Raw genomic sequence first — 14,688 nt, 5'->3', positions numbered from 1 at the left:
TAATGAAATTCCACTTGCAAATGTTGTTTGACTCAATTCAGTCAAAACAGTCAATCTGGCAACTGTGGATCTTAAATATCAATCCTTGATAGTAAAACTCTGTTTTTATAGGGACAAAGATGCAAAAAAAATTGGTCCTGGATGGCTTTCATTTTAAAATGATACTCTTTTACAAGAATCAGAAGACCTTTATGAGATTAGCATAGTAGAATGTTCCTATCCATGCTGCCAAAAATCCATTCATCAAATTTCATTTCCAAAGTCTTACCGGTTGGCTTTGGGAACCTTCCCAAACGGTGAAAACCCAGTTTTCAGGCATGAGAGCTAAATGCCCATCAATGACTCTGATCAAAGCAGCTTCACAATTCAAAGACAAACTATCTCTAGGCCATATAGTCAAGCCCTTTTTAAGCCTTTCTTACATATAATCCCACAGAATGAAGCTCTCATTTTGTCTGCCTGCTTTTTGTACGGATGCCTCAGAGTTTCAGACTTCTGAAATTGATAAAAAGCAAAGTCATCTTGGATGGACTTACTAGCCCCAGGGGAGATTTGTTCTTGTTGTGAACTCCTCAGGCTGAACGGGAGAAGAAGATTTCAAGTGCTGCTTTTATCACATGACAATATGTTTTTGGGCAATTTTAAGATCTTTTTGGTGTATAAATTCATTTGAGGAGGGAAATATGGGTGATTTCTAATAATTTAATTAATGAGGTCAGTGTCAGTAAAAATCCACATTTTGTGGTCTTGCCTTCCATTTCCAGGATAGATGACCACCATTTGGTTTTAAAATCTGGTTTCTGTTAAGGAAAGGGAAACTTTTTTTGGTATAACTAGCAATTTTTCAAGTATAATTATCTAGCACAGAGATGATACCTATAGATCCTTCATTGAAACTTTGAAGTTCAGTCTTTGACCTTAGTTCCCTTCAGAGATATTGATGTGTCTGTGAAAAGGTTGGTGGAATCTTATACCCCCAAGTTAGATAAACTCAGGTATTCTGTAAAAATCATCAAAGAATTAAAGCTTAGACTGCAATAAATATACTTCTGGCAATACTTACTTTATGCTATTTGTCTTTTAAAAAGAAAAACAACCTCTGTGGACAAAGTTTTATAGAAAATTGACTAAAAGCCGAGAGGCAGCATTGGGAGAGCCAGGAAGACCTGGAGAGCAGGAACAGGTTACCCTAGTGCTTAGCACCGGTTCTGGTATTTAGCCGGTGCTTAATAAATGTTTATTGATTACCTGACAACAACCCTGGAACAAGGATTAGGCAGCTGCCTTGTTGCTATGTGTATAACTCACCTTTTTACCTAATCCTTAGGAACTGAAAATCAGTTCCATGCTGTGTTTGCTAATCATGAGGGAGGGCAACTGGTTAATTGTTCTAGGGGTCCACTCAAAATCTTGGTCATTCTGTGGAGATGGTGCCTAAAGCAAAACTTTCTTCATCACTTTCCACAATCACCAGCATCACCATGTCACCCAATTCTTTTGGTGTCCTGATCTCACTCTGCCCCTCTTTCAATTGTGTTCCATGTAATTATTGTTCTGTTATTAATCCACAACCTTCCCTATTTGACCTGTGTTGTCCTCCCCCAAAATTACTCTTTATATATTTTGTTCTATCTCATATGGGTACATGTTGTTTCTTCACAGTAGAATGTCAGATAGGAGCTATTTCATTTTGATTTTGTATGCCCAGGGCCTATTATGGTCCTTGGTACATGATGAGTTCGAAATAAATGCTTACTGCAGTGTGACCACACTGAAGTCATTTAACCCCTAATTCTTCAGTCCACTTGTAAGGCTATAAGCTACAAGTGAGTTGTATGTGTGTATGGAGGAGATGGAGAGAGAGAGAGACAGAGAAAGGCAGACACACACACACACACACAGAACAACAGAGACAAAGACACAGAGAGATGCCCCATATGGAATATGACCCCCAATTGAAATCACAGAATTTTAGAGTTGGAAAGGAACTCAAAGACCATCTATTCTCATATACCAAAGAAAGTCCATTATAAGGTACCCAATAAGGGCCATCCAATCTAGAGTTAAAGATCTCCCAGGAAGAGAAAGCTATGTATTCTCCTAGTAGGTAATTTAATATTTTGAAGACTAATTGTTGAAAGATGTTTTTGTTTACTTTCTTTTCCCCTGACATTAAAGCCTATTGCTTATGGTTCTGCTCTCGGAGGCTAGGTAGAACAAATCTAATTCCTATTTCACATGGAAGTCCTAAAATATTTAAAGACATATTCTACCACCATCCTCCACCCTCCCCTGAGTCTTCTTTTCTCCAGGCCAAAAATATCAGTTCTTTCAACCAATCTTCATATGCCATGGACTCAAGGTTATTTACTCTCCTGGTCCCTTCTTCTGAATAATCATAGTACTCAAAACTGAACACAGCATCCCTGATGAAAGTAAGATGAAACAGTCACATTCTCATTGCTAGAAGCTTTGTCTTTCTTAATGGAGCCCAAGATGCCATTAAAGTTTTTTGTTTTTTGTTTTTTAGTTGTTACATCACACTGCTAAATGATATTAAGCTTTCAGTCAATTAAATCCCCCAGATCTTTTTTTATGAGACTCCTCTGTTACTCCCCCAATCTTATATTTTCGAAGTTAATTTTGTACAATCAAGTACAAGATTTGATATTAATTACTACTTCATTTTATACTATTAGATTTAGCTAAATGCTGTGGTCCACCAGTGTCCGACATGCTGTGGCTGGGCTGCATTGCAGCCAGTAGTATCCTCCAATGGAACCTGAATCAGGTTGAAATGTAGCAAAATAATTCAAAGAACAGTAGAACAGATTCAATATGAATATCTGGTTTTCCAAGTCAATATGCAGCTTACAGGTATCCTTACACATTTTAGGCGTCCATCATCTCTTTGATCACTTTCAGTATAAAAGGAATCCCACAAAGGAAACAGAAATGGAACAATAAATGGGAAACTCTACCTTTTCTTTTTCTTTTGTCAATTATCCCAGTCCCCTCCGCCCCACTTATCTCTTCAGTGATCTTCCCTTTTCCCTCAGTATAGGTTTTTAAAGCATCCCTTTTTCTTGTCCTTAGCTTCCAATGTGACCCTCAGCCTATTCTGAGGTCATTTTTAAAAGACTATGTATCAGCCTTGTATTCATTCATCCTTTGTTATCTGGCCTTATTTCTATCTCCTGTACTTTTCCTTTTGAAATTGAATTTGGTTAGGCCATTCTCATAAATATTTTCAGAAACATCACTTTTCTTCCTCATTGGAATTGATTCCCTTTATACCTTCTGAATTTAATTCTTAAGCATCTCCCATTTCTTCTGGGTTGTCTTCCTCTGTAGTGTTTGACCCCATGGGATCCTAGATATCTTTCTTCTAAATCCTCTGAAATCTGGTTGCTCCAAATCTAGAGTACATGCTGAACTATGCCAAGATTTACTCTTCTCTATCACAAACCCTAAGTGCCTCCACCTTAAAGTTCCCATCAATTCCACCCCCAAAAAAGTAGCCTATCCTTTAAAATGAGAATCGGATCCAGAATTGAATTTTCCATCGTTGCTTCCTCCACTTTAGGAAGAATGAAATTAGCAATAAGGCAAGTCAAAAAGTCATTAGCCTCTCTGGTTTTGGCAGAGAAAATACTCCAGTACATGTCTGGATAAGGGAAATCCCCATCACTCTTATATCATGCTTGTGTGCCAACATTGATTTTGTTTCCAAACTGCTCATTTATTTCCTTTTTCCATCCAGATTGCTCCTTATATGTTCTAAAGACAAAGGCACTTCTGTCTCTCCATCCTTTGACCTTTATTCAAATATTCTTCACTAATCTTCCTCCTTTGCATTTTGGATCTTGGATTTTTTTTCCATAGGGGTATACATTCTTAATATACAGTGCTACTCCCAATCTCCTAGGCTTAGAACCAAAACAAAGAAGAAACTAACAATTGTTTACTTCAAGATGTTGCTGTTATCAGGAGATATAGTTAGATCAATTGTGTGTGTATAACTTTATATATATATATAATATAAATGCATGACAGTCAAATGAGAATTACATAAAGTTCTTTGGGAATCTCATAGTACTCTGCATTAGCTATAATACTGTTGATGATGACAGCAATGGTGTTTGTGTTGAGGGTGGTAGAAAGCACACAAAGAAAATAAAACATGAAAGAATGGCTGGATTTTTAATGTTTTTTGTTTTTATTTCGGGATCTGTTTGGTTGATTTTTTTGCCAATAATGGATACTGTGTATGTGAAGGCAGAAAATGAGATGATCCATTAACTTGATTGGCATTTATTGCCAGTGTCACCAGTTTCACTGAGTTAAGGAAATTATATGGGGCCATGCAGCTTAAGCTAGCAATCATGTACAATTTTTGTTCTGGGTTAGAATTCTGATTTACTCAATCGGTCCTCATTGTTTATCCGGGAAATTTCTGTATGGTTCTATCTATCAAGTTGGAGATATAGGAGCAGCAGGGTGCAAGTCATGTTGCGTTGATCATAGGTACAGTAATTCATTATCTGTGAGCTAATGTTGGGGGCCTAAGAAACACTTATACTTTACTGGTCAGAAAACATCACCGTCTGCCACATGAAGCAATTTGTTTCTCCCCAGTGGCATACAATAGACACTCTTAAGTGTTTCTTAAATTGAAGTGAATCTCTAATTCAAACCCAGCTCCTCAAGAAAAGCATTTGGATCCTTGTATAGCGTGGGGATATTTTAAATAAATCAGTTATGTTTATGATTTTCATGAGTTCATTGGTAAGAACAATGGATGTGGTATCAGATAAGATGGGTCAAATCTCACCTCTGACACTTCTTATTAAGGAGTATTGTACTTATCAATCTCCCTGGGCCTCAGTTTCCTTATCTGTGAGATGCAGGAATTGTATTTAATATCCTCTAGGAATTGTTCGGGCTCCAAATCTCTGATCCTGTGATCTCTTCTTCTGAGTCACTCCCTTGTGATCTCTCAGGTTCTTATAGGAAATATTAACTCTTTCAGGCCAATAAACTATCATTTGGAGCCTAGCTTCAGTTCCCAAGAATTCAGTGAGGCACTAGGGGGCATCAGACTTGTTAAATAACCTGTTAGAAGTCGTTCTTCATATAAGCAATAAAGATGTTCAATTCGATATTCCAGTCCAGATGGAGGAAGCTGAGCCAGAGAGCTAGGAACGGAAGTAGGCTCCTGGCAAATGGCATTGTTCCCATTCCACACAGCAAGCACTTGACAGGATCTCTATCTTAGTGGAATTGAGTTATATGCAGGGATTCTGAATTTGGCTCTGAATCAACACAACCAATGTAGTAACCATCTCCTCCATCTTGGCCTGCAGGTGACACAGGGACTTTTCTCAATTAACCCAGCTTGAGGGGAAGCAGGCAGGGAGCTCCAAAGTCTCTTCTTGACTGCTAAAAGAGAAGGCTTTGTGTAAGGAGCAGTCACTGAGAGACACGTGTCTGAAACGTTGAGCCCCTGTCTGTCAGTGGGCCGCTGGTGGCGGGCCCAAATTCTGATCTGTACCCATGCCACAGTCTGCAAAAATGAATAGGCCTCAATTAAGATGCAGAAGAAGAAGAACTCTGCCATCCCATGTCTAAGAGAGGCTCAGACATCCTGAAAATCTGTATGAAAGAAAGACCTTTAAGTCCTCCATTCAGTCACTCACTGAACTCAGTGTCTTCCCAATTATGGGAAAGTATTCTGGTACATATTTTAAAATGATGATACCAGTTGAAGAGTAAAATGTCATTTTGGCACATGCTAAGTAATCGATTTTTGGAACATCTATTTGAAACTTAAATAGGAAGAATTTGTTGTGCATTCACTACAGTAGGTTTTTTTTTTCCTTCAAGTTTTTGTGCAATGGGACTCTTCATTCAAAATTAAGGTCTATGGACCTTATATGTATATGTACTGCTATTGATTTTCCCATGAGCTCCCACTGATGGTGATGCTTGGCCTGCATGCAGTCTCAGTGACTGAATAACTTTTTGGCTATATCATAGCCTTCAAAGGTCCAGACTATCTTTCCAGACTTATTTCACATTTCTCCCCCACTCACTCACTTGTCTAATGCAGGCAAATTGGCCTTCTTGCTATTCACAGTACATGACACTGGATCCTCCATATCTTTCCACAGGCGGTTCCTATTGCAGGAATGCTGTTCCTTCTCACTTCTGCCCCTTGGAATCCTCATCTTCCTTCCAGGTTCAGCTTAAGTGCCATTGCTCCAAGAGACCTTCCTCAATCCCTTTAGTTACTAATCCCCTCCCTAAATCACATGATATTTACTTGGCATATAATTTGTATTTATTTATATGGACACTCCTTGTTTCCTCCAGAAAATAAACTCTTTGAGGGCGAGTAGTCTTTATTTTTCCATCTAACACAGTGCCTAGAATTCTAATCAAAAGCTGAACCAATGGAATCACTTTGAATACAAGGGCTCATGGACATCTGAAGCCAAATCCAGACTTCAAATTGTTTTCTAAGACAGCCAGTTATTTTTACTGTCAGACATGTTCTGACTCGTTTGAACTGGTTCTAGGCAGCTACAAGCCTTGGCTTTGCATGCCCAGGGTTTCCGTGTGCCCTTCCTGCCTCCAAAACTTTGATCCATCTGGGAAACAACACTCTCCCCTCCTTCCCTCCCTTTTCCCTCTCTGGGACACTCACAATATAAAAGGCAGTACGTAATTGGGCATTGAGTTCTTTGTCAAAGTCCTAAGGAAAAACTTGCACCTATGGTGTAAACACTCCAATTACAGCTTTCTAAATTTTAGTTATCTGTTTCCAAGGGAAAGAACAGGTGGTGCTATTAATTCAACAGTCATTTCCAGGTGAGGAATACACTTTTAACTGCTTTGGGGGGGTGGTAAAAAAAAAAAGCCACATTCCCAAGGATCTGGGATATAAAATCATTTCTCTGTCAAATGTTGGGGGACAGTTATAGGTGGAAAGAAATCGATTTACTCTTCATGTGTTAATTGATTGCAGCAGGTGGAGGAGAGAAAAGGACTTTTTAGACAATTAGGCTGCTTTAAGGACATGCTAGCATATAGCATCTTTATTGCTAATTAATTTCTGGCACCATTTTCTGCAGTTGCATAATTGCAAATGCTTTCTGATTTTATAAGGATATACTCTAAAATACAAAATTAACACGTCAAGTTAATTTTCTGCTTCCTCCATGTCAGGTTGGTTAATGTAAATGAAATTTCACACCAATCGGCTCAAGTTGTTGGCATGATCCATACACATCTATGGTTTTTGCTGATTGCAGGAAGAAAACAACACTATTCTTACACTGTTTTTACCACAAGAAGGGATCATCTTACAGTGCTTCAGGAAAGTAGTCAGTGAAGTTTTGTTTTGTTCTTTAAAAAAAATGAAAGGGAAACTGAGAAACAGAAACAGTAACTACAGATGGGTTGTTTAGTCTGGATCTGTGATATTCTTAGGGTGGAGAAATCTGAGCACAGCAAGTCCTTTCACTGATGAAAATCTGCCACCCATCTCTCATCTGTGGTTTTAGAGAGTTTCCTGGGACACCAATAGGTTAGTGATTTGTCCAAAATCATATGGCCAGTGTGTATGTAACATGGTACTTGAGTCTAGGTCATCTTGACTTACAGGTGAGTAATCATTCAAAAGTGGCCAAACTCTCTATTATGTCATGCTGAATGAAGAAGACTATTCCTAGTGAGATTATCTATAATGACCAAAATAAACAAATAAAATCAAACCAGAAGCCCACCACTTGGACAATAACTGAACAAATATATTGGGTTGCCTTAAGAAATAATGACTGTGTAAATATATTCAAAGAAATATAGTTAGATGTATATGAAGAGATATCATGTGAAGAAAACATGAGCCAAAAAAATTACAATTTCCAACAAGCACTAAAGTCAGTAGCACCAGAAATAAATCCATATTATTCTTTCAAAGACAGACAACATCACAGAGCAACTAACAGGTAGGTTTTGTACTTAGGAAGAAGATGTAGTTTCACCATTCTTCAATTGATAAATGGTCAAAGGATATGAACAGACAATTCTCAGATGATGAAATTGAAACTATTTCCACTCATATGAAAGAGTGTTCCAAATCACTACTGATCAGAGAAATGCAAATTAAGACAACTCTGAGATACCACTACACACCTGTCAGATTGGCTAAGATGACAGGAACAAATAACGATGAATGTTGGAGGGGATGCGGGAAAACTGGGACACTGATACTTTGTTGGTGGAGTTGTGAAAGAATCCAGCCATTCTGGAGACAAACTGGAATTATGCCCAAAAAGTTATCAAACTGTGCATACCCTTTGACCCAGCATTGCTGTTATTGGGCTTATATCCCAAAGAAATACTAAAGAGGGGAAAGGGACCTGTATGTGCCAAAATGTTTGTGGCAGCTCTTTTCATAGTGGCTAGAAACTGGAAGATGAAAGGATGTCCATCAATTGGAGAATGGTTGGGTAAATTATGGTATATGAATGTTATGGAATATTATTGCTCTGTAAGAAATGACCAGCAGGAGGAATACAGAGAGGCTTGGAGAGACTTACATCCACTGATGCTGAGTGAAATGAGCAGAACCAGAAGATCGCTGTACACTTCAATGCTGTATGAAGATGTGTTCTGATGGAAGTGGAAATCTTCAACATAAAGAAGATCCAACTCACTTCCAGTTCATCAATGATGGACAGAAACAACTACACCCAGAGAAGGAACACTGGGAGGTGAATGTAAATTGTTAGCACTACTGTCTATCTACCCAAGTTACGTATACCTTCGGAATCTAATACTTAACGTGCAACAAGAAAATGGTATTTACACACATATATTGTATCTAGGTTATATTGTAACATATTTAAAATGTATGGGATTACCTGTCATCAAGGGGAGGGAATGGAGGGAGGGAGGGGATAATTTGGAAAAATGAATACAAGGGATAATATTATAAAAAAAATTACTCATGCATATATACTGTGAAAAAAATTATAAATAAAAAAAGAAGATGTAGTTTCAGATGTGCCTCCTGCTCATACCAGCTCTGTGACTAATGACAAATCACTCTAACACAAGAGCTCCTCACCTGGGGTCGCCAACTTTGATTTTATTTTAATGTTTTTATTTCATTTTATTTTATATATTCAAAGACATTCCAAGAATTGGTCCACAGACTGCCAAACATACAGATACACACACACACACACACATAATGGAGGAATTGATAATGTGAATTAGTAAAGGAAGCTTGCATGCTAGGAGTTCCTCTTAGAGACAAAATCATAGCTCTGATTTTTTTTTAATTAAAAAGAACTAGAATAAAATGAGTAGCACTAAGTTAAAGTTAACATACAAATCCTTGAAGTTTGGTGATGAAATTTAACAGCCAATAGATAATAATAAAAACTAGAGAAATTTACAATCATTTTATAATCTCTTCTTTTGCTATTTTTTAAAATTTGTCAGTTTCAGCTTCCATGATCTCTTTTCCCCCATTTCCTTTTCTTATGCTTTTGTTGATATGTTTGAATACCTGTCCTTGTCAGTGGAAGGCAAAGGAAAATGTATATTGGAAATAAATAGAAGGTTTTGACAAAATTTACTGAGGCAGAGATGATTGGTACATTGATAGCGCTTTTCAATTCTTCATCACTGTTCCAGATCATCAAGCAAGATTTGTGGAGACTAACAGCTCTATGAAAGAACTTTGCTTATCACCAGAATAACATGAGCAAATGGAAAGGTGATAGCAAGGTCAAGGGGCAAATGCAATTCTCTGCATGGCAACGATTTTAGAATGAATCCTGCTTACCTAAAAGTAACACTATTATGTGATAGGGTAAAAAAATGGTGTACAAGCAAGATTAACTATCAACTGAAAATCCATAACAATGCTGAGATGCTGGATCCCTCTTTATCAGGTTCGAGAAAAAATGAGATTATATTTACTATGTAAAACTAGGCTATCCAGAGAATTTCAGTCATTTTTAGCCTAAAATAAGATATATTTCCCATTTTCGTAACACAATGAAGTTATATATAACCCTAGCCAATCATAATATTGTTTTAAAATCACCTTAAAGCATTTTACAAATTTTCATTGTTATTGCTTTTGTTTGATATCATTATAATTAATCATAATTCAAGTATATAAATAGTTTCTGCCACCTTATTCAAGGTCTTAATTTCAAAAGATGTAAATACTGACCAAGGTTCACTAAAAGAAATGCTTGAATTGTATCTTCTGGTAAGTCTACTGTCAAGATGGATTACTTCATCCATCAATCAGTTATTCAGTCATCTAGGTTTTGTAAAGCATTTACTACCTTTTGGACACTGTACTAGGCATTGGGGGATAAAAATACAAAGAATGGAATGACCCCCTAGGCCCAAGCGTCTCACCTTCTAATTGGAGAGGCTGTTTGACCTGATGACAGTATGTGATAGAATCAGCATTGGGATTTTGCTTATAATCAGATTTTTTAGTTCACCTGTTCTCTATTTCACAGTAGAGATTCTGACTCAGCAAATATACCGATGTGCTAACAGTTCCAATAAGACTTAGAAACATTGGATCATAGAATCAGAATGGGAAGGGTGAATTAGTAATTGTGACCTTTTACAGAAGAGGAACCTGCAGATGAGGCTCACAGAGTGAAATGACCTAGCCAGGCTCATACATGTAGTAAATGTTTGTGACAAGCTTCCAACTACATAATTTAGAGGCAACCATCCTCAACAGAGATTTAACAGGACCATTCATCAAAAACATGCTACTTGTTCATCCCTTCCTACATGTATGTGTGTGCATGTAGCTTTGGAAAAGATGCATATTTGTGGGGATTTATATGTGTATGTTTATTGACATAGACATAGTTTTATCAATGCAGAGAACCTCTTCCTCTGTTACATGTGCTCTTTTGGGGGCTCCAACCTTTTTGTGTCCTGGACCCTTCTGGTAGTTTAGTGAAATTTGTGAGTTTTGTTGCAGAAAAATGTGTTTAAACAAATAAGATAAATGCATGTTTATTTTAAATATGTATGTATAAATAATGCATGCATATGTATAAATAATATATGCATATACACATATATATGTGGATGTGTATATATATATATACATGTATATATATATATACATATATATATATGTACATGCAAAGACAGAGAAACAGAGAAAAGGGGAAGAAAGGAAAGTGAAAGAGAGAGGGAGAGTTTTAAAAGTTTTAGTTTTAATCTCTTAAAGCTAAAAATGACACTAAGGTTTTTGTAATTCACTTTGGTGACAGGGTGCCTGTCCACTTTCAGTGTTTGAATGCTGGTTCCCCATGACCCCACATGTTTAGTGCTCTTCGGGAGGGAGATAATGGCTGCACATGGGAATATCCTTATGCAAAGCTCTCTAGGGGCTTCTCTCTCAGCATACCTGAAATGCGTCCCAATGTTAGTGACTCACAAATTGGTCCTCCATTTCATTGTCATCCACCCAATCATTTTCCCTTCTCCTTCCACATGTGGCCCTCGCCTATTTCATAATTTTCCCAGCATGAAAAGCCTCATTTTATCTTTTGGGTGGTTGGTCCCATTCTCTTTGCTACTTACTTGAGAAGCACTGATCTAGCCGTAAGGGGGAGGGGGAAAGGGATGCAGGTACAGGGATGTTGCTCATTTCATATTTATTCTTTTCTTCCAATAAAGTATATTAAAATATCCAAAACAGAGACTTAAAAAAACAAAACTTCAATGTTTTCTAACTAACACTGACATTTCCTCCTTTTCAGAAATAGAGTTACCTTGGGATATTTGGTTTTGGTTCTTCCTCTCCCATCAGGATATCAAAATTAATCACATAGCATTCCCCATTATGGAGCATTTGTCCTCTCAACGCTGCGCACCCCTCCACCCAGACATCTCATGCACCTGTTTCTAGTCACGCCTCAGCAGCAGGCCTAATGGACTAAATCAGCCGAGGAAGAGGGATGCACTGCTTTCCTGCTGCAGTAATACTGTCTGTGTCTTCATCATGCTTTCAAACAGAGACTGATCCATCATCATCTGTTCTTAAGAGACAATTCCAACAAAACCTAGAAGGTCCTTCCAATCAATCCCCATTTCTCTAAATAGCTGGGGACCACTCTCATTGGCTTCTCATTGTTGAGGGAAAGAGTTGAAGTCAAAGGGACCTGGGTTCAGATCCTAACTGGCATTTATCAAGATAACTGTGAACAGATTTTCTCATCTGTAAAATGAACATGTTAGATCAGATAGTCCTTAGGGTCTCTTGTGATTCTAAATCTGCAATGTGACGTCAGGACAAAACTCTTCTGGCCTTCAAACCCTCTGTCCCCCCATCTTCCCCTATCTTTTTGACCTTCTCTATCATTCTGCTCCAGCACAGACCTACCATCTACATCAGGCCATTCAATTTGTCCTCTCCCACATCATCAGTCATCTGAAGGAAAAGAATGAGAGGTATAGTGTCCAGAGAGCCACTCAGATAATTATTCAACATTATATTAGTTTTCTACTCTTACCTTAAGTGTGGATGCCTGAACTATGACTTGAGGAGAATACACCCACGGAGGACCTTGAGTCTGGGATAGTCATCTTTCAGGGTACCCAACTTGGGATCCCAGTTGAATGATCAAAAGATAATTCCCTAAGTCTATCATTCTTGAAGTCATATCATCATTAGAAATGAAGTAAAAATTTTAAAATATGTTATTCAATAAGCTACTACCTGTGTCAATAAACTATGTGCCCTGTGAGTAGACTAAATCCCTCCTCCTTTTCTATCCTGAGTGCAACCAAATTGCTCCTAGTAAATGGAGTATCCCAGATGTCCACTTTTATCAAGCATTTCAAGGGACCCCTGAGGAGAAAATACAGAAAAACTGGAGAGCTCAGTGGCCCATTATTTCAGAGATTTGGGCTTCTTAGGGCTGCAAACGACTTCATAAGTTCTCTTTATTCCATCGTCTTGAACCTCAGCAAAAAAGCATGGCTGGATTTCCAGCATCTCCCAATAGGCCCTCTCAGTTCTTGCCTAGAATAATCTTAGTTGTGATAAGCTCATGAAGCTATGTTAATTGAACTTATTATTCCCTTGAATTAAGCCAGCTCTTTTTTTTTTGTTCATCCCATCTGTTTGGTAACTCCTTATTTTCCTTACAGAAAGCCAAAGTCCCAGAATTTCTATTAATTCTGTCAGGAATGAGGATTTGTATCATCATATATATATTTGTGTCAGAGGGAACACATAGACCTGGTATGGTTGGAAAAATTCAAGCAAAGCAGATGGTTAGGGACTCAAATCCTGCAGTTTGGCAGCTCTGTCACTCCTTTGACTGCTTTTTCAGTGACTGTGGTCCATAGCTCTCCCAAAGACCTCTCTAGTCTGGTCTTCTCATTTACTTCTAAGTTCATGCCCTGCTTTCTAAAGTTCTCAAATTTGGAAACAATCGAGTAGAATAACTTAATATGTCCGTGACAACAGTGGGTAAACTCTGGAGCATAGTTTTGACTAGTAGTGAACTGGAAAATGTGAAAGGTTGAGGATGAAGGTAATAAGGATGATTGGAATGGCTTGGCTTTTCTTGGCTATTGTGGGTAGAGCTCCAAATTGGATCAGGTGTTGATATTAATGGCTGTTTACAGATGGCACAATTATAAAACTGGGCAAAGTATGTTTGATGTGATCTGTGCTCTAGCTCTCTGTCCCAATCCATGCTGCCCAGATCTCCCCTTTCCTACCCAAATGGTAGCCCTGACTCAAGACCTTTCTCAGATTTCCACCTGCTCACATCTCCTACCGGCAGTTCCCATGACCTAACTCTAAACAAATGGGTTTCTTTTTGTTTGTTTGTTTGGTCACATAGTCATAGAACTGCAGAACGCCTGAGTTAGAGGAGGCAAAGGTGCCAAGACACCATGAGGTTGCTGCCGAGGAAAAGAGCAGGAGGGGGCTCGCCTAGGGAAGAGGCCAGCTGGGGTATGGCGTGTAAGAAAAAGCAGGTCATTTAGTAGCTTCTTTTAACTATTTTTGCTAAAGGAATATCAGTGCTTTGAATGTCCTCAATATGTTGCTATCATCTGAAAGGCCAAGCTGGCCCACCCTTAGTTATGGCTCTATTTGCTACCTTGAATATTGATAAATCCCTATTTTTTGGGTATAGTTGCCAGCAAAACTATCTGTACAGAGTTTTTAGAAGACAAAGTGTATCTTGCTAACAAAATAAAAACAAATGAATGAATGAACTTTAAATATATGAACTTTAACTATAGTTAAAACTATAGGCAAGACATGGTCCTTGACATCATGCAACTTACAAGAGAATGGGAAAGACAGGAAAAATATTTTTAAATGATTATGTGAAATAATAGAGAAAGAAGTATATTAGGGACAAGAAAGTAAGAAGGATACCAGATTTCAATCAGAGGAGCTGGGTTCAAATACTACCTTTGTTACCCAGTACTTTGTGACCTTAGGCAAATCACTGAGTTTCTCTAGAATTCAGTATCATCATTTGCAGTAGAAAGGGATTGGAGTAGCTGATCTGTAAGGTCTTTTCTAGCTCTAAATCCTATGGGAAGCAAGAAACAAAGTGCCTTTAGAAGGTAATGATTTGTCTCCATTAA

At 38.0% G+C, this 14,688-nt stretch overlaps 1 long non-coding RNA gene across 3 annotated transcripts in view; it reads left to right on the top strand.

Moving 5' to 3' along the window:
- The window catches only part of LOC141548286 (uncharacterized), a 370,078-nt gene that overhangs the window by 71,624 nt on the left and 283,766 nt on the right, over nucleotides 1–14,688 (top strand). The window lies entirely within an intron of this gene.

Source organism: Sminthopsis crassicaudata, chromosome X, assembly GCF_048593235.1.
Source record: "Sminthopsis crassicaudata isolate SCR6 chromosome X, ASM4859323v1, whole genome shotgun sequence".
NCBI classification, from domain to species: domain Eukaryota; kingdom Metazoa; phylum Chordata; class Mammalia; order Dasyuromorphia; family Dasyuridae; genus Sminthopsis; species Sminthopsis crassicaudata.
This window is presented reverse-complemented; position numbering and strand designations above follow the sequence as displayed.